The following is a 21,132-nucleotide window of genomic DNA, read 5'->3' as shown; positions in this document are numbered from 1 at the left end:
GGTAATTTCAGATACTGTTTTTGTGAATTAACAGTAAAAATTTGTCATTTCCATAGATTTTTCAGACCAGTAAATTTGTAAGCAATAGTAGAATAATGTAGTAAATCATAAGATTTTTTTATGAAGTGGAAATTATGGAGATCTGAAGAGGCCTGGTATGAGAAATATCATATTATTAATATATAATTATAAAAAGTTTCTTCTAGAAGCAATTTTTGTTTCCTTAAACACTTGTTCAAAGCTATTTGTTAGACATTGTACTAGGAGTTTTGAAAACATTACATAATTTAATCCTTAACAACTCAATGGTGCAGTCACTAGCATTAGTAGTATTCTGAAGAAAATGAAATAGGAAAGTTAAAATCAAGTGCTTGTTTAGGATGCACAAAGCTGCGTAGTGGCCCAGCTTGCACCTCTGATTGTTTTCACTGGCTCTTGGGTTCATTTTCTCAGCCAATGTATACTCTGGACTTCCGTTTTGAATAAAGCTGTGAACAGAGTAAAAAGAGGGGCACAGACTATACCAATATTTGTGGAAATGCATTTCCACTCATAAAAGAACTGGGATTTTCTTTTATTAGGAGTAGGGCATGGACAAAGGTCCATCCACAGTCACTGAGTTATTATTGAAGAGGAGTGAGAAGCTCTGAGATATCAGTTACTAGGGTGACCAGCAGTAATAAAGTGAGAATAACTTCAGAAAATAAGAAAAGTTTGAATGGCTTCACCACAAGCGAATAATGGGTGTGTGTGTAGATTGGTATGCTTGCATTGATTTAAATGTTAAACAAGTTCACAAAACATTACATGGTACTCAATATATAATCATAGCCATGTTTGTATGCACATATTCATATATATTCTATATTTTAAGGAAGCAAAAAATAACTATAGCATGAAGACAAGGGTAGTTGGTATAGATATAATATGAGTAAAGAGCTGATAATGGATATAAGATCTGAAATGCTTAGTGTTTATTTTAAGTTATATAGAGAGGCATTGAAATGCTCTGTAAAATAATGAACACCATGTCTTGTGAGAGGATCACTGTGGCAATGGTAATGAGATGTGTATTGTAGAAAAGCAGAGCTCAGAGGTGGGCATCCAGCCTGAGCACTACTGATGGAATTCCTACAGCCAGTAGCCATTAAGTTAGCTGCCCACTTGGGTGTGGCCTCTTATACTATAAATGCTGATGTAGAGCACATTTTCAGCCTCTCTTCTAGCTATGTGATTCAGTTGCTGTTCCCGGTTTGAGCAGAGGATTGTAATTTGTGAATCTTCCCCTATATAAATAACCCTCTATTATACTCAATTCTGAGCTAGTGTGGGATTTCTCTAAAGCATTCTTCTTCTGGTGCCCACATGGGCCCAAGCTCCATACCTACCAGGTGGACTGGCTTAAAGGCCTAACCAGTCCACAAACCAGAAAGTTTCCAACCCATGCCCACTTGGCTTATTTTTACTTACCATGTATTTTGGTTTTTTGTTTTGTTTTGTTTTTGTAAAACCCTGCCACAGTGAAACTAACTGTGTGCAGCGACTTGGAAATTTCCCACGCTCACACACACCCATCCCACTGCCGTGTTCCCTGCTGTGTGGTGACTTACTTGCACAGCTACCAATTTGCACTCCTGGCTCTTGAGTTCTGGGCTTCTTGTTCCATGTACAGAATTGATTTAATTGCTTTTAATTTGTCTATTAATTGTCTGTTAAATTGTCATTCAGACTCTACAAGAACACAGAGAAACTAGCAAACCTTTAGAGGTACCAACAGCCCAACCTTTAAAATGATTAACTAAGAAACAAATATGGGTTAAACAGTGACCATTAAAAGAAGACAAACTGTAGGCTTTAGAACAGCTGATAGAGGAGCAACTAGATGTTCGCCATATTGAAGAGTCAGCCAGCCCTGGGAATTATCCTGTATTTGTTGTTAAAAAGAAATGTGGAAAATATAGAATGGTGACAGATCATAGAGCTATCAACAAGGCTATATAACCTATGGGTCCTCTATAGTCTGGAATTCCTCTGCCTTTTCTATTACCAAAAGGATGACTGACCCCTTATTATTGATTTGAAAGATTATTTTTTCACTATACCTTGACAAGAAAAGGACATAGAAAAATTTTCCTTCACAGTACTTTCTTATAATAATTCTCAACCTACTGGGAGATACCAGTAGACCCTCCTTCTACATACAGGGAATGCTCAATAGCCCTACCCTATGCCAATACTTTGTAATTCATCCATTGGAAATAATATATAAAAAAATTTCCTAAAACTATAATTTACTATTGCATGGATGACATTTTGCTATCTAATTTAAACAAAATACTTCAGAAAGAATGTTTGAAGAAGTAAAGAAAGTTTTGACAAAATGGGATTGCAAATAGCTCCTGAAAAAATGCAGAGAGGAGATTCTGTCATTTACCTAGGTCATAAAATGGGTTTACAGAAAATTAGAGCACAAACGGCACAAATTAGGAAAGACTAATCGTGAACTCTGAATGACTTTCAAAGATTGTTAGGAAACATTTACATTCTATGACCAGTTGTTGGGATACCTGATCTAATAGTTAATTTAAACAAAACCTTAGATGGTAACAACGACTTGAATAGTCCCAGAGAATTAACAGCTGAAGAAGAAAAAAAGGAATTGACAATTGTTGAGAAATTATAGGAGGCACATGTGGATAGGGTGAATCCAAATATAATTGCATTTTAGTAATTCTGCCTTCCAGAATTTCCCCTACAGGAATTTTAATGCATAGGAAAGATATTATCATAGAATGAATATTTTTACCACATAAGCCAAGTAAAAATTAAGAATTTATGTGGAAAGATCTCTGAATTAATTATAAAAGAAAAGTTGAGACTTTGTCAACTAGCATGTATAGACCCAGCAGAGATTATAGTACATTTTATTACTGATTAAATTTAAAAAAAAATATGGGAAGACAATGAACTTTGACAAAGAGCTTTTGCTGATTTTTTAGGAGAGATTAATAGAAAATATCTCAAAACTGTTAGAATTAACCTAATAAAGAGAACTACTTGAATCCTTCCCTGCATTGTATGGGACACACATTCTATACTGATGCAAATAAATCAGGAAAAGCAGGTTACAAATCAGAGAATTTAAGGTTGAACAAATACTTTAACATTCTGTCCAAAAGGCAGAATTATTTCCTATTCTCATGGTGTTAAGGGATTTTAAAGAACCTCTTAATATAGTTGCTGATTCACAATATGCAGAAAGAGTTGTCTTACATATTGAAATAGCTTAATTTATACCAGATGATACAGAATTGACTTCATTATTCATACAGGTTCAAGATAAAATTAGGAATATGTTTTGTCCCATTTACACGACACACATCCTATCCCTTCCAGGTCTTCCAGGTCCTCTAGCATAAGGTAAGGCAGAAATTGATTAATTATTGATTGGAAGTGTGTTGAGAGCCGCAGAGTTCCATAAGAAATATTATGTCAATAGCAAAAGTTTTAAAAAAGAGCTTTTTATTATATGGCAACAAGCTAAAGAGATTATAAAGAGATGTCCAACTTGCTATAACCAAACACTGCTACCTGAAGGTACTAACCCAAAAGACACTCAAAGGAATAAAATATGGCAGATGGATGTGTTCCATTTGCAGAATTTGGAAAATTAAAATATGTACACCACACCACTGACACTTATTCAGGTTTTCAATGGGTAGTGGCTTTGAGCTCAGAAATTAAGCTGATTCAGTAATTAAGCATTTATTAGAAGTTATTGCCATCATGGGTATACCTGTACAAATAAAGACAGATAACGGTCCAGCATATGTTTCTAAGAAAATGAAACAGTTTTTTGATTGTTATAATATAAAGCATTTTACAGGTTTACTACACAAATCCACATGTCAAGCAGTTATAGAAAGATCAAATAAAACTATAAAGGATATGTTAAACAAACAGAAAGGGATAGAAAATACCCCCAGAAATAGATTACATAATGCTGTATTAATCTTGAATTTTCCTAATGCTAACGAGAAACAGAAAACAGCAGCAGGGAAACACTGAATAATAGAAAAGTCTTCTGAATAAATCAGCCAGTATACATCAGACCTCTCTGAATTTATCTGGATACGCCCCTTTTCTGCTCTTCTCAAAACGTTCTTTGGCAATAGAACATGCCAGAACCGTAGCAGTGGTAATGCCATGCCCAGGCCCTTCTTTTGTGTTATTAGCAACATCTTGAACAGGTTTAGCTCTGAAATTTTTAATAGTATTCTACAACAACTTCTTTTATTTATTCTTCATATTTTTCAAATCATACCTCCTGATATCACTCATCTTCCCACTAATAATAAAACAAAATAAAATAGAAGAAAAATGGGAAAAGGAGGAAAAAGAAAACCTCAACATGAAGTTATCTTACTCACATTCACTCAGGACTATCTCACCTGCACCTCTGCTTTACTGTTGCTCAGGTGAAGAACAGAGCCCACTTTCCTGGGTGCTGCAGGTGGAATGGGGGAGGGTCAGGTCCCTAGTTTTTCTGTCACAGGCAGTGAGAGCGGAGTAAGGAGAGCATCTCTCCCATACCCACATTGCCACATGACAGATGAGTAGTGGGGACAACTCTTCTATATTCACACCCACATCTCCATCTGGTTCTATTGTGTTGCCTAGGCAAAGTGCAGGGCCTGCTCTCCTGGGTGTTGTAGCTGGTGGGGCACAGGGGTAGCTCTCCCACCTGCCACAGGCATTGATGGGGAGGACATCTCTGCTACACATGCTGTCATATGTCAGATGACAGGTGTGGCTAGGTCTCCCATGCTCCTATTCTCTGGGTTGGCACACCTGTGCCCTCATCAGCAGGGTCAGCTCTGTTGTCCTGACCCATAGAGGTACAGGGAACACTTTCCCAAGTGTTGTAGTTGGTAAAACGGTCAGCTCCCTTGCCAGCTGGAGGTGGTAGGGGGAAGGGGGAAGGGTGCTTTCCCTGTCCCCACCACACCACAGACTAGGGAGACAGTACCGGGTGTGCCCCTCTCATACTCTCAGAGCTGACTCACAAGCACCCCTGTCTACAGGGTAAACTCAATCTTTCATTCTAGGTGAGGCACAGGGCCTCTTCCCCTTAGGGCTGCAACTGGCAGGGGTTGGATCAGGTCCTTCCACCTGCTTCAGCTGTCGACAGGCAAAGGGAGGAGGCCATCTTTCCCTTACCCATGGGAGGCAAGAAAGGTACAACCTGCTCTCCCATTCACGTGTCCTCAGGGCCAGCTCACACATGCCCCTGCAAACAAGGTCAGCTGCCCAGGTGTGGTGTAGGGCCCTCTCTCCTGAGAATTTCAGGTGGTGAGAGGTCAGGCCAAACCTGCACAGTCCTTTCTTCCCTGCCTTCATCAGGGTTACAGATCAACCCATGGCCCTTGGCAGCAGCCCAGATCCGGATATTTGGCCTTGGGTAGCAGTAGGGCATCTGTGTCAGTCCATTCTTCACTGTCCTCATCTCCGCAAATCTGCCTTTCCCCATACACATGACTCATCTTGCCTCTCTCTCCCATATTATCACCCTGTACTTACTCACCATAATGATGCTGATTGCCTGGGGCCAGGAGTTCTGAGCAGGCTCCTGGGTGAACTTCTTCCTGACCCTAAGTAGATTCCTTGTCTAGAGCTGTAATTATCCTCCAGAACCAGGACTAAAATATGTTTTGTTTTATTTTTAAGTTGCCTTAGTCACAGAGTTTTATCACAGCAACTTAAAAGTAACTGATATCCTACGTATAAGAGTCAAATTAAAAAGCTTAAAATACATTTTAACTTTATCTGGTTTCAGGCTTTCAGTTTTTGAGAGAGTGGGAATATTGAAATTGTACATTAAAAATGTACAATAATGGAAATATTCCATATCTCCAAACATAAATGGTTCACACCTTGAAGGTTCCGTTTGTGTGTGTGTGTGTGTGTGTGTGTGTGTGTGTACGCAAGTGTGTGTAAATTAGAGGTTGGCTTTATGTATGCTTCTCATTCACTCACTGTAGATCTATATTAACCTGGGTCTCGTTGATTCACCTAGACTTGCTGGCCAATAAACTCAAGGGATCCACTTTCACTTTGGTGATTATGCAGCTGCTGAAGACTTGAAATCAGGTCCTTATGCTTATGCAGAAAATGCATTACTGACTGTGCCACCTCACCTACCTTTCCCTTGAAAATTCTATGGATTCAGTTTGAGTCACGGAAGCTGCCCAATATTGTTACAGGTAGCCTGCAAATGGGCTAAATTAGCATTTCTTTTATTTGTCTTTAAGTTGGAAGAAGGGAAGAAGAAAGGGAGCAATGAAGAATTAAGGGAGGAAAGGAAATGTTAGATTAAAGAAAATAAAAAGGAGGACAAGAGGGTAGGAAGAGAAAGATTAGTAATAGAGAAAGAAAGGAAAGATGGAGGGAGAATGTAAGAGGGGGCAGATTTACCAGAAGTCTGTACCAGAACTGAATGAGTGTCAAGTTTTCAAATCCAGATCACCTGCACTTCCTAGTCAGCAGCTTTCGGTGATGTGAGCAATAATCGCAGGCTCCATACACTTGCTGAAATCAGACCGTAGGAAATTACTAAATTTGGTATTTAATTGACCCACAGAATTAAGCCTTTGTTAGAGTTGATTTTGTAAGGGAATTTGGCTTTGGGAGCTCATGAAAAGCAGATGGATTCTGGGAAGGAATTAAGTGTCTGCTGGTGGGAGGGTGATGGGCTGTTTGATTAATAAATGTGAACAGCAGGAGGACGGTAATGAGTAGACACCCCAGAACTTGCACACCACATTTGTTCCATAAAAATAAAAAAGCTTGAGTATGTTAATAAGCAGAGGTATTACACAAAGAGAAATGCCAAAATGAGGGAAAATAAGTAACATTATATGATTATGAAAATAAGTTTGTTGTTTTTAGTACAGCATTGTGTTTTATTCAGATTGCAGTTGAAGAGCTATGAAAATTTAGTTATTAATATTATTTAATATACTTCTGAAACACCAACAGATTGATCCCAATATTTAGGAGTTTGTGATACTCGTTTTTCTATTGATGGAACATATGTTATTCTCAAATTAGAACTTGCTTTGCATTCCCGAGGACCTGAGGACCCAGACCCCACACATAAAAAGTCAGTCATGGGAGGTCATGTGTGTCATCACAACACTGAGGAGGCAGACATAGAGAAATTAGTGGCCCTTCCTTGCTGGACAGACAACTTGGTGTACTCAGTGAGTTCCAGGCAAAAATAAGAGGCAAGTTTGTTCTCAGAATTCCTCTCTTGGTCATACTCAAAGCTCTCTCAAACATATGAACAATGCACACACACACACACACACACACTTACACACACACACACCACAACACAATGTAAAGACAAAAACAAAACGCACCGCAATTCTGTCTACAGATTGTCTGACTTAGCACACAGTCCTGCCTGCTATTTGCTTTTGAGTAACGTATAGACTTTAATGCAGAAGCTAATTAAACTGCATAAGGCTGTCAAACATCAGAAGACACTGAAATATGTGAAACAGAATGGTGTTTATCAGCAGCAGTACAAGTTCCAGATAATTTTCCACCATCACAAGCTACCTATATATTTTATTGTGTTTGGACTAAAGTATATCAAGCCACAAGAATGCCGTATAAATAAGTATGTTTGCATGTTTCAACATTTACCTATGCAATCTTGCAGTGCTGTGCATTTTCTGCACGTTCAGCTGTCCACAGTGATCTCCAGCTGCTTGGGTGCTCGGCTCCACTGTGCAGCATGAACAGACGTATAGCAGCTCTTGAAACGTATGGTGTAGGGCCATATGTGTCCCTGTGCCTGGCGATTGCAGTGCATCCCCTGACATTCTAATGCAGGAAGTAGGAGCTTCCCTGGATGAGTGACATTCAATTATCCAAGAAAGAAATTCTTAAAGGACCACACGATACAAAGATAAATCACCTTGGCTGACAGCTCCATTACAAAACTGACATATGGAAAAGAGAAGGAGCCCACTGGGCTATAGGTATTCTCTCAGCCACTCCCCACACAATTGCAGCTCCTGGGCAGGGGAATAGCTTTAGCCTGATGATTTGGGCAAGGCCCAAGAGTCACATTACCAGAGGATTAGATTCTCCCTCACAATACAAAGGACTGTTCCTGACATCAATTACCTGCTAAATAACCCTTGAGAAGTTCCTGACAAGTAAATGTAATGATAATTTCATGATATGACTAAGGCTATAGAAAGCTACACCCCCTCCCCACACCTTAGCCTTCAAACAATAATCAAGTTCTACTTTAGTTTTTGCACTCCACTTAGCATACTTCATGTCTGTCAAATTCTTTTATCTCCATTAACTAGCACAATGACTGGCACTTGGCACACGTTGAATAAATATTTGTGTAAAATAATTTTACATGAGGTGGGAGTGCCTTAAGTCTGTGCACACACCAAGGACTTCATGCACTTATACTCATGAGTTTGTTTTTTTTTTTACTTCCTCAATATGTGTTCTTTAGCATAGAGTTAAATCTCTTGTTCTTTGCTACTGTCTCCTCTATCTGCCAGTAATTTCCACAGTCTTTATCCCAGCATCAGCAAAAATGTGTTTAATTAAGTCTTGCCTCCTGCCAAATTTATTATAATAGCATTGCCATGACAGAGCTTTCCTAGATTTAAATTAGATAATAAAGTAAACCACAAAGCTGGGCTCTGCCATGACACAAGTTCTGCAATGTCCATCCGTGGCTCTGAGTCCATGGACAATGGAGGCCATGGCCACAATCGTTGTCAGGGATATAAATGTTATTTGGTTACGACTAAGGAGGGCATACAAAAAAAATCACGATTCCCTTCCTGGACATTAGTTCTTAAGATACATAGCTACATCACAGTATGTCAAGGAAGCCAAATCTTCCAAAGTGATCCTTTTTACCTGTATGACTATTATGATGAGAAGATGCCTCAGTGGTGGGACAGGTCTCCTGCTGGATGTTGGAATCTATTCTCAACATGATTCCCAGCTTCTTCAGCTCCTCATATTATCTGTTTCCAGATAATATTTCAAAAGGTGTGGCATCAGGAAAAACAGTGTAAAACTGCCGCAATTCTTCTTTTTAAAAGTAATATAGCTTCAATAATATGAAATTAAATGTTGCATATCACAATACACACAGTGACAGAGAGGGCTTCCTTAGAACTTCTCAAATAATCTCCCATTTTGATTCCTTACGAGGAAATGTGATGAAAATGTCAAGAGAGTTACTAAACGATTTAGGCACTTTCCCATCCCCGCGTTGCATTTTTAATAGTTACATTAAAAGTGAATACTTTAGGGACTCACTTTCTCTCTCATAGGGAAAATGAGGTGTTCTTGAGATAAGACTTTGATATTAGTAAAGGCTTTAAAGAGACAGCTACTTAATTATGCATTAATATAAATGCCGAATAAGAGATCTCCCATAATACAGCAAGCCCTTATTACAAATTACAGCATACCCATTCTATTAATGTTTAGTTTCTATTGCTGGTTGTTGGTATCACTGGGTTTGGACAGACCAGAGAAATCTAATTAAATCAGCTAATTTCTTAGGAGATAGGGCACTTAAAGGAATTTTACATTTACATTGAAATAAGAAGCAAATGTTTCTGTTGAAAAAGCTGTGCTGCTTCACCATTTACTCATTCAAAATGCTCTAAGTAGATCTCCCTCCCTCCCTCCCTCCCTCCATCTCTCTCTCTCTCTCTCTCTCTCTCTCTCTCTCTCTCTCTTTCTCTCTCCTCTCTCTCTCTCTCATCCCATCTCTCTCTCTTCTTTCTTGCACACACACACACACACACACATTGTATTGCTACTAGTATTGTGCATAAACAAGTTAAAAAATAGTTTTAGAGACCTCACCACAAACTGACCCCAACTGAATTGTAAGTGAGCTTCATAAATAAATGGAGAGAACTCAAAGATTTCACACTGGGATTCAATGATACTTTGCATCCTCAAATGCCACTGTGTGGATTTTATTGTGTGCTTCTAGCTCAATACTGTTAAAGTTACGTTTTCAATAAAATACCTAAACAACTCAAAAGTCAGACATAAGAGGACAGTCTGAAGTATATGTAGTGAAGGTTCAGACTCTGCAGAGGGATTTCATCTTGCTTCTTTGTATGTACTCTTTGAGTGCTGAGATTATAATACAGAAACCAGAAGGTGTTCTGGCAGGAGTTTCCCTTCAGGAACTTGTGAAAGGAAAAATTAGAAGGCTCCAGTCAAGAAGAGAGTCTTTCTGCAAAGTTAGGGAAGGGATCAGCTTCCTGATTATTAAGGAAGTTTAAAAACAAAACACAGAGGGGGGAAGGAGGGTATGTAAGAAAATCTGTGTACAGATGTTGAGACAGAAGTTCACTAACCTTCTGTTTATAATCTTCATTTCCTTTCCTGAGACTCATTGTAGCTTGGATTCTGTGTAAATGTAGGAGAATATAATCTGGAAATCTCAAGGATGAAACTTTCTACATGTGTGGTATGATCATGAAAAGACTCTAATTTAATTCTGACTTAAGAAGGTGTAATTAGTCTTTGTCTTCCTGATTTGGCTGTAGATGTAGGAAACCAGCCTCTACTTTACCTTCATTCATTAAACTATTTGAGGAGGAAAGATTTATATGATGAACTATAAGTCGATTTGAGCAGGCCTGGTATAAAATGAAGTTGCTTAATATGTAAATGAAATTATCTGTTTCTTTGACAACTCATGACTAGCTTGAATCACTTATTATCAATGCCTTGAATATCTTCCTACCTCTCTTTATGAGTGCTTGGATTATAAGTGTGAGATATCATAAAAATTTCAGACCTTCTTTATTTTTAAAATTATTTATTTATTTTACATTCTGACCTCAGTTCCCCCCCCCTTGTCCCATTTCCTTCCCCTACCTCCTCTCTACTCGCACCCTTCTTCATCCACTCCTGTTTCTGTTCAGAAAGGGACAGACCTCCACCATGGGTGTCAACAAAGTCAGGCCTTTCTTTAATGAGGCAAAGCTAAGATTCTTCTGTAGAGGTTCTATTAACATCTAAAGAAAAATTATAATGACCACCTTCCATACTGCATGGTAAAATTCATCTCCCAAATTTTGTCCTAAAAGTCTGGAGGAGTGAGACTAATGATAACTGAAAACCTATTTGGTTGAGTTTTCCACCATGTTTCACAATTCCAGTAGGTCTAGAAATATAGTTGGTATTTGATATTGCACTGTCTGACCCATATTATCTCTTTCTGACCCATCTAATATTGGGGGATGAGAAGAAGGAGAAGTATTTGATTAAGTGTTAGCCCTGTCAGCATTGTGGTCAACAGCCTGTTGGTACCTGGAATATTTCAAATGACTCTATTCAAGGAATATGTGCTATAAGGTATAGCTTATATTATTCTGAGTGGCCAATACAGGTAGTAATAGCTTTTATTACTAGTTACTATGGAAGTTCCATCTGTGAACATACAAATTTTGATTCCTATAATAGCATAAAAAGGTGGGAAGTATTGTCTCCACAGAATTAGATGAAAGTAATTAGGTAATAATTAGCTTGAGGGAAAATTTAGTTGAAAATACACTTTTCAAAGCTGAAATTGCTCAGTAGTAGACAGTTTGCTAACCATGTGTTAGAAGCTTTAGGCTTGTTTACTAAGAAATGCACCTACATGACCATTGTATGGACTTTTTCCAGAATATCATAGTATCATTCTTGTAACAGGAAAATATATTGGAGGCATGATAGCTATATTTATATGTATAAAATTTTATTTGGAAATTTACATTCACTATTGAGATTAACATAAATAATAAGAATTTCTTGATATAAGCAAAGGATGTATGATATTATATATAATCATATTCCTAATTTTTCTTTCAGAGCATTTGTCACAATTTGTAATTTTTCTTTGCCACAGTTATTTTATTATTTTCATAACTGAAATAGTATAAAATAGACTTTCTAGTCTAGCATAGTGTGTGACTCACATCTAAAAGCAAACCAAACCAGACCAAAACACACATTCACACAAAACAACCACATGTTTGCTAAATGTGTTGAAAACAATTTTCAAAACTAATCATCTTTTGTCCACTCTCTTGTTTGATGAAGGACCTATAAAGGAGTTAATCACAACTTCCCTACCCGCCCCATATTTTTTCTTGAATATATGGAGAGAACAAATTGTATTTAATGAGTACAAAGAAAGAAAACAGTTTTGTGAATATGGTTCTGTTTGTAAGTATGAAAACTAGTTTGGTACACAACAATCATCTAAGAAATGGGCATGTGGTGCACAGCTTAAATCACAGTGCTGAGAAAGTTGAGACAGGCAGAATTCTGGGCTTATTGTCCACTGGTTGCCTAATCAATTAGATTATGCCCTCTGTAAGAGACTCTGACTCATTCTGGGTGAACAAGGAGAGCTGTGTCTGAGGAATAACATGTAATGTTGACTGCATTGACCACTGATCTCCCCATACATACTCATGCCCGTGAATGCATACATAGACACCAACCAGTGAATTGTCAAGTTACCTCCCTGGTTTTCTTTGTGTTTTATTCCTACCATCTTTTTTTCACTCTTTCCTATGCCTCACTGTACCACATGCTATGTTCCAACCTACTGTGAGTTTTCCATCACCACTATGATTAGATTTTACTGACTTTTCAAGTTTATCTTCTCATTGGAATGATTTTCTTGCTGCTTTCAGCTGTCAGCATGCAGTCTTAATTTAGGGAAAGGATAAGTCTCCTGCTCTGCCAACAAACACCCTGCATTTGTAACACAAGTCTACCAGAGAATGACTTTTGAGTTCGTGTGTATATGCTTCTCTTCCTAGCAAGGGTCAGAGAGATGTTGTTCCTGGAACCACATTGCCTCATATCAAGAAAATAGTCAGTCAGTGTTTATTGAAATGAGTTCTGCATCATTATTTACAGTGTGAGATGATGACGAGGTTATAAATAGTGAGCTATTTCTAGCGCCAAAATCATCAAGTATTGCCAGTAGCTAAAATGACAACTCATTAAACCAGGAGAGTAGATCGTTGGGCATTTTTAAAAAGTGGCATCACTTTTTATTGCGAAAAAAAATAACATCAAAAACATGAAGGACGAGCCGCCAAGCTGGGTACAGAGCAGATACCCAAACGACAAAGTCGTTGCTAGCTTTCTGTGTCTGTTCTGGAAACGGATGCCAAATAAAGATCTGCTCATGTAAGCGTCATCACCGGATCCATTTTGAGAGCATTTTACCAGCATACTTAACATTTTCTAACACTGAGCAAAATAAGGTATGTTTCTTTCATTTAATTCTAAAGCTGTCTTCATGTCTTAGCTGGCAATAGAAATTACTGAAGCTTGCTAGACATGAGCCTAGAACATAGGAAAGGAAGCTGTACCCAGAAGTGGTGTTTCTAACTCTCTAGGTGTCTATCTGTGCAGCTCTATGTGGGTAGTGAAGTGTCCTCTGTATCTCATTTTCACCGGTCATTACACGCTATAGTGGGTAAACTTCCTTTCCATTAAAGTCTCCTTGTTGCTTCCTTCTCGCTCTACTGCCCCTTTTTACTCTATTGTGTGTGCTCATCCCTCCCTTCTACCTTGTAATAAACTGAGTCAGAGTCTCCCAATAGTCAATTCTAAATTAGGTATCCTTGGAAGCTATATTAAAATTTTAACTCAAAACATAAGCATTGATTTCAAGAGTTGCTTAATTATTATGCGAACACTGGGGAAATCTGACTCAACACATCTTCAATAATTGGTGCCATATATTAAGTGTTGGCTGAGTGCAAGTTCCAAAAACAAATTACTAGGTTGTCACACATCAAGACAGAATTATGTTCCCTATTAGCCAAGGTACAAGCTGTCCTTATTCTAAAGATAGGAACTATTGCTTCAGTCAAGGTAGACAAAGGTGTGTGAAAGCTTAGGACTGAATTAAACAGGAGGTTATGTCAAGCTGGCAGGTGTTTATTAGGGATCTGATATTGAATCTTGCTTGAGCTTTTCTGAGAGATGTGAACCCCAGAGTGTTATGAAAACATTTACTTTCTGTAGGCAGAGTCAATTCGTCTTCATGAAGAACAGTAGAAAGCAGCAAGTTACTTTTGGAATGTCAACATGAAAGGCACTGTTGTCCCTAATTATTTCATTTGCAAACATTTCTTCTAAGTGTCACTCTTAAAAATATGTTACACAAATTCTTGGGAACTCAAGGGCATTTTGTAGTATCTGCGCGGTCAAAACTATTTTCATAATGTTGGGACCTTTCTTGGCTTCTTTACAGTGGTGACATTTGTTCCGATAATAAAAAGCACTGGTAGATAAAACTGTTGTTTCTTTATATAAGGCAGCAATACAAAGCCATGATAGTCTCAGACATATTGCTCTCTACTATCATAGTTACACAGAAAAAAAATCCCTTGTGCAGACTTTGTATCAGTTTAATATTGTAGAATATTAGTTTAATATGTGTTATATTTGTTTATGTTGTGGATACTTGTTTAGTGATTCAAATATGTGTAATATCCTTTTATGTTGCACTGTTTAACTCTGTGAAGCTTTTACTTTGCCTGCTTGCAAGACCTGATTGGTCTACTAAAGAGCTGAATGGCCAATATTTAGGCAGGAGAGGGATAGGCAGGACTGCCAGGCAGGGAGAATAAAGAGAAAGAAAAGAAGAAAGAAGATGAGGAGCAAGAAAAAGAGAAGGAGAGTATGATGCCAACGGCCAGCTATCCACCCACACAACCAGTTATGGAGTAGAAAGGAAAGAAAGGAGTATAGAATAGATAAAGGTTAAAACCTAGAGGCAAACGGTAGAAGGGGTAATGCAAATTAAGTAAAGATGGCTAGAAACAAGTCAAGCTAAACTGGGCATTTATAAGTAAGAGTAAGTATCCATGTATTTATTTGGGAGCTGTGTGGCAGGCTGCCAAATGAAAATAAAAAACAAACAAACAAATAAAAAACTGCAGCTAAACTGTAAAAATAAAAATACCATTGTTGGCATGAAGGAACATTCTAATGGATATTGGCTTAGAGGTTAGAGACATTGTGTTCATCAACTACCTAAGTATCCTGGAAAAGAATAACACTTTGAAGATTTGCTAAAGTTTTCCTGTAATAGAAGAGATCATATACTCCCTGAACCTAGGAAGGGGGATCTTTAAAATTATGTTCTTGAACTTCATAGTCCTGAGGTTCACTCTACTTCCGCAAACTGAAGCATTTACCAAGTGAGTAGAAGCTAAGCAGTTCAGAACTAGCTGAAGCCAGGCGGTACATTTTGATAACTTGCTCAAACATAATCAAATAAAAAGGTGAGGAATTGAAAAATGGAGAAGTAAGTCAAGTAGACATAAAATATCATATCTAAGAACGTGCATATGTGTTAAAATTTCAGCTGAACTTCCTAGCATTTTGAAGGGAGTAATGTAAAAACTACCCATAGTGGATGCTTCCCTGAGACTAAGAAATTTAGTGTCATAGGAACTTGTAAATTCACATCCTGATCAGAGTAAGAATGGGATTCCAATAAGATTGTGATGTTTGATTTTCATCCATTTCCAATATGTGTCTGTCCTTTTCCCTTGCAACTACCTCAACAAATCTCTGTACCCTCCAATGTCAAGATTGACTTTCAGTTTCTCCATTTTCCTTTTATATATTCCTCATTTTCATGTCATTTTGTAGTATGGTCACGCTTCCTCTCCTTTTCTATTTGATTATTTAATTACAAATTTTCTTTTATTTGTCGTATGTATCTGGATATGAGTTATAAATATGGGCCTCTTGATGCTCTAGAAGATACCTACCAATCCATTTTCACACACATGTCCAGAGTCCACATTTCACTTTATATTCAAAATCATCCCTCATTTTGCAACAGGAAGTGACTGAATGGGCAGCCACCTTCAGTTAAATTGCCTTTCCCGAGGTCTTTAAACAGTGAGAAAACAATCACTGTGGACTCAGGCACTTGCTTCTGAGTGATCTGATACACTTTTCAAGGCTGGAAATACGTCACACTGAACATTCCACTTCATATTGTAAAAACTAACTCATGTCTTTCATGACTAGAAACAGTTTTGCTGTAGGAGTGAACAAAATCTTCCATGAGGACATTGATTTCTTAGGTAGTTGAAAGCTCTTACTACTGACTTCTTAATTTTTACCTGGCTTTGCCCCAGAACCCATTGGAATCAATTCCTGAGAATGTTTGTCTTGTCATCTCTACATTGCCCATAGCTATTTTTTTTTTTAAACACAATGGACACTGGAAAATATCAAGTACTGTGAGAAGGCCTGTATTTCTTTTAAAAATTCAGTCTCCTGCTTATTTCTATACTCATCTCACCTGTTCTCTCTGTAGCTTTGGAACCTATCCTAGAACTAGCTCTTGTAGACCAGGCTGACCTCCAGCTCACAGAGATCCACCTACCTCTACCTCCCAAAAGCTGAGATTAAAGGCATTGCCACAATTACCCAGCTCAATCTTTTAATTTTTTAATTAAAGTATAATTACTTCATTTGCCTTTTCACTTTTCTCATTCTAAGCCATGTTCCCGCTCCCTGCTCCCTTATTGTCTCTTATGTTCATTATCTGTGGTATCTTTTTTTATTAATTGCTGTCATACATATACATGTACATATATGTATATATCGTATATATGTATATAACTATATAGATACAATCTGCTTAACTAGTATAAGACTACTTGCAATATTACCTGTATGTTCGTGATTTTAGGGATGACCACTTTGATGTGAGATTCCCCTCTGTATGCTGTGATTACCATTAATGAATAAAGAAAACTAAACTGGCTGAACAGATAGGGTAGAACAGAGTGAAGTGGGGAAAAAACTAAACTGAATGCTGGGAGACAGAAGGAGGAGTTAGAGAGAAGCCATGTAGCCCCTCTGGACATAGATGCCAGAACTATATCTGGTAAGACACAGTAGCCAGGCAGGAAGTATAGGTGGGACAACCAGGCAGGAAATAGAGGTGAGGAAATGAGAATTCTGGGGAAAGAAAGATTCAATCTGCAGGTGTTACCTATACAGAAAGGAAGCCAAACACACAGCAAACAAGATGTGAGTGCTTCGCTGAAAATGGTCCCAAGCCACGTGGCTAACACAGACAAGAATTTTGGCTAATATAAGTTATAAGAGTTAATAAGAAGCTTTAGTTACTAGGCCAACAAGTTTATGATTAATATAGACCTCTGTGTGTTTTTTGGGGACTTAAAGACTGCGGGAACTGTACAGGACAGAAAAGTCAGTCAACATCTTAATTTTGTTTTAAACCATAAAAATAAATGATTTAACCACTATTCTTAACTTAAATTTTAAAATTTTAGACAAATTATACCTGTAGGGCGAGAAAAACTAAGGAATGTACAAAGAATGTTCATCCTAGATTTGATAGTCAGAAATGTGGAAATAAATTGATACTTACATTGAATTACAAAAATAAAGCATGATATGTCCATATAATATTTTGTCACAAAGCTACTAAAGCATTACTCTATTTGTAAATATATTGAAACTAGTTTGTATTTGTGGAATATAAAATAGCAAGCAAGGCACAAATTAATATGCTTGTGCCACAAATGCATTCATTCTATAATTCTTCAACTCCCACCCAACTGTTTAGGAATTACAGGTAAATTACAGAACATAAATACGTAAGAATATAATAGAACTCAGAAAGGAAAATAATATTTTCATGTATTGAAACTGCTATGAAACACAAATCAAGCCTGGAACTTTGGTTTAATGGGCCTTTGCACATGTTGAGAAAAAGAAAAGCACACATTCTTGATACAATTGATGAAATGGGTTTCAAGATACAAATTATGACCAAGAGAACATCTGCCTCTCACAAAGCACTGAGTGAGGAGAGAGTGCCTTCTAACAGCTGCCTGAGCATCATCTTTAAGGACATGCCAGGTCTACAGAGAGATGATGGTAGAAAATAAATTAAAGGATAACTTATCTTCGTGATGTGGTTTTGACTATGTGATGTGGTTCTCAGTCATCATCCTGACAGGAATGCAAATGCTGATATTTGACTATTGATTGAGGGTGATGGTGTGGAGGTAACTCTGAAGCTAAAATCAACAGAGAACAGAAGGATAATAAATGGTGGAGAAATGAATAGAAAAATAAGATAGAAGATCACACGAGAAAAGAGACCTCCCCAGGCAGAGTGAGTCACTTTAATGTAAAAATATATATATATATTAGAAAAGAAAACAAAAAAAATGAATCTTGAGAAAGTCACTAAGTCTAATAATTAAATGTTGGGTGTACAGATGAATACTATTTATTAAACAACCACAGGTAACTATACAATCTATGCATTTGAGATTCTAAAGGAATTAAACACTAGGAAGTCAGAAGTTTTATAATCTAAATTTGAGTGCGTAGCTCTAAGGTAATGTCATTCATAAGTTCCCACTATCCATTAATTTGACAGTCTTTCTTAAAATTTGCCTTTCTGAATATGTGCCTACTCTATTAAAAATAAGTTAGGTGCATTGATTGGATATAAGTAAGTGATTTTAAGAATTGTTTATTAAGCATACACAAACATCAAAAACATGGATACTTATAGTGAAAAATGTACCCCATAGTATCAGAGATTGGAATGTATCACCGGGAACACTAGTTTTCTGCTATTTTTGAAATACCTTATTCATTTTATGTAAATTTGCTTAATGCCACACTTTAGTAAATCATGTAAAGGTCATACAGAAGGAACACTAACCCTCCTGTGAATGTTAGCTAAGGAGAAGACTGCCACTTTAACGATTGCTTCTGTACTACATATGTAAACGTAATTTCTTAAATTTACACTGTTTTCCTACTACAACCATTAATATATTATACTGACATACACACTTTAATAAATAATTGGGAAATTTTGTTTATGTCCAAAAAACATTTTTTTTCTCACACACAGAGACTTCTGCTCTGGCTTTGACATCCTAACAAAACAAAATAATGTAATACTATTTCTAGGATGCTTCTGCCTCCTGATTTTGATTCAAGAAGTGCTCTCAGTTATTCTTGCACGCATGCCTTAGCTCTCAATTCTCTGGGAGGATAGCCACCTAAATACTTCCCTTTATCAGTTGTCTTGGTCATGGTGTTTTATCTTTGTAACAGAAAATTAACCATGTCAGAAGTTGATGCCAAGAAGTGGGCTTTTTATATGTAGAACATGACTATCAAATATTTATAAATAATGTCCATTATTAGGTAAACTAAACATATTGGAGATCCACAGCATGCTATATGAAAAATGTCATCCTATTCTCCCGCAGTAGTAATTTTTCAATATCATGCACAGGCATAATAGGGAAATTATAGACTTAGCTATCAAAAAGAGGAAACCTGTTTCAATTGTAGCCTTAGTTTAGGATTCCTGAATGCAAATTCTGAGACAGGAAATTTCGTACAGAAATCTCTCTATTAGTTATTTTATTGATTTTCTTTTCTTGTTTTTTTTTTTGGGACCATCCACTTAGAGGATGAATCAGAGAGTGTCAGAGTAAGAGCAGAGCTTTCCTACCATGTTACAGAAAGTATCACTAAATATTCCATTCCTTACTCCAAATGGAAATGAATGGGTATTTGAAGTCTTGCATGGTGATTTCAAACTGGTGATGGAACAAGGGTGTAGGCTCAGATCCGGCAGAGTACTGAGAAGGAAGCCAGTCCTCCCTGAGTGGCAGATCTGTGAGTCTCAATAGTTCATATCCTCTACAGCTGGGCAATGTATGGCCAAGAGACAAGAAATAGCGCCACATAAATATTACAGGCTCCCACAAAGCAAAGCTCCTATTCAATCATTAATTTCTTATATTCATGCCTTTCTAGCCTTTCAGAGATGTCTGAAGAGGAACGAACTCATATTCACCATGTAATATGATGTTCAATCGTCAAAATTCAAACAGAAAATAGCCAGCAGCAAGGATGTGTGCTGAATTACAAAGCATGGAAGATATTTTTATTACAACTGATATGATAGTTCAATCATAAATTTCTCATAGATTAAGATATGAGGCAAATTGAAATAACACGGGGTGTCTTATCAATGATAGACAGAGCTCTCTTTAAGGAGAAGTAAACATGTTTTTGTTTTAACACTAGTCATAGTTCATTAGATTAATTGGGGAATTACACTAAACCTCAAGACCTTGGGGGTAAATCTGGAAAGCTGAGAAGTGGAAACTGTGTGACATTTCTCAGTACTTAGCTCAGCACATTATTTTCTAAAGCTCTGACTGGACCCCATCTCATGAAATGCATGGCTATCATTTTTTAGTTCTTATAAAACACTTAGATCTACCATGCGTTTCTTGGAGTTACTATACAGATATATGAAGATTGATGCAAGTCCCTAGTAAATAACAATAATATGTTGATGATTGAAAAACTACCAGATGGTCTGGCAGCAAGACTTTTATGGAAATTGGAGAACAGAATCATATTCTTCTCCATTTAGAGGATCATCCCTTGTCTACAGGGAGGTGTAAGTCCTTTACAAGGAGAATCAATTTCTAAAAGAGCTTTTAATCTCTATCGACTGAAGACATTTTGTTTTTTCCATCTTAAAAGCCATCTCAGCTTGATTGAGATTGGTTGCCCAGAAGGCTTCTTTAAGAATTTTGAGTCGCTCTACAGGATCTGTGGCAGAAATTGTCATGATTCATTAGGAAAATCTGACATGGACGAGGAAGTGAGCATGCTCTTCATTTGCTGTCCTCCGTGGAGATCACATCATACAGTCTGGCAGGCTCGGATTTATTTCACTCATTGAAGAGGCAAAGCCTCATCTGATTTCCTCTCTGATTGTGAGCATTCCTGCCTCATTTTGGACCCACACACTGCAAATTATCCAAACAGAGTTGATAAAATTACTTACTGTGGCTCAAGCAAATTGATATAATACATATGTAGATCTAGTTTTCGAATGTCTGCTGGAGACAGTCCTTCAGATATACATCCATATTCTCCAATTGCTCCAGCCAGCTCTGAAATCTGATATTACCA

This window comes from Microtus pennsylvanicus, chromosome 7 (genome assembly GCF_037038515.1).
Source record: "Microtus pennsylvanicus isolate mMicPen1 chromosome 7, mMicPen1.hap1, whole genome shotgun sequence".
Taxonomy (NCBI): domain Eukaryota; kingdom Metazoa; phylum Chordata; class Mammalia; order Rodentia; family Cricetidae; genus Microtus; species Microtus pennsylvanicus.
This window is presented reverse-complemented; position numbering follows the sequence as displayed.